Below are 690 nucleotides of genomic sequence, written 5' to 3'. Positions count from 1 at the left end.
GCGGGACCGCGCGCAGGACACGCCCATCACGAGTCGCTGATCGGGGATCAGAGTTGATGCGGGTTCTCCTGAAGGAGCCGCAGCGGAGGAACTGATCTGAGAACAGCAGCAGCAGCACTGACTGAAGAGCGACGCACTACGCAGGACCATTCATCAGTTCCGAAGATTCACTGTGATTATTCATATTCATAAAACACACTTTATTTAAAGATTTTCCATTTTAATGGACAAACCCAAACACACACCGACCAGCACACATCAACAATACAGGAGAGAGAACAGCAGATGTACATGTAAATGAGGAATACACAGCTGTAATGCGAGGATACACACAGTGCTCAGCAGAAACACATCCTCACCCCATTCACTAAGTGAATATTGCTCATGTATTTTGGTGTAGATGAGTTATTAGACGGAAATATTTATTAAAATTATTTAAAAATATTTATTAAAAATTTATTAAAAACATTTTAGCCCTTAAGCATCTTTAGATAAATAAAGCATTGCCCTTTAAAAAACAACATTTTATTGAATATTTCCCCCTAGCATTTACATTTGGGCTGCTCATTATTGGACTGTTTCGATCAGTTATTTTGCTAGATTAGCTCCAGACTTGTCTTCAGTAATAATCTGACTCATCTAATGTATATATGCACAAATACAGTACTGTACAGCATCCTGTTAATATAT

Source organism: Danio rerio, chromosome 6 (genome assembly GCF_052040795.2).
Source record: "Danio rerio strain M-AB ecotype USA chromosome 6, GRCz13ab, whole genome shotgun sequence".
NCBI lineage: Eukaryota > Metazoa > Chordata > Actinopteri > Cypriniformes > Danionidae > Danio > Danio rerio.
The sequence above is the reverse complement of the archived record's forward strand: the minus strand, read 5'-3'. Positions refer to the sequence as shown.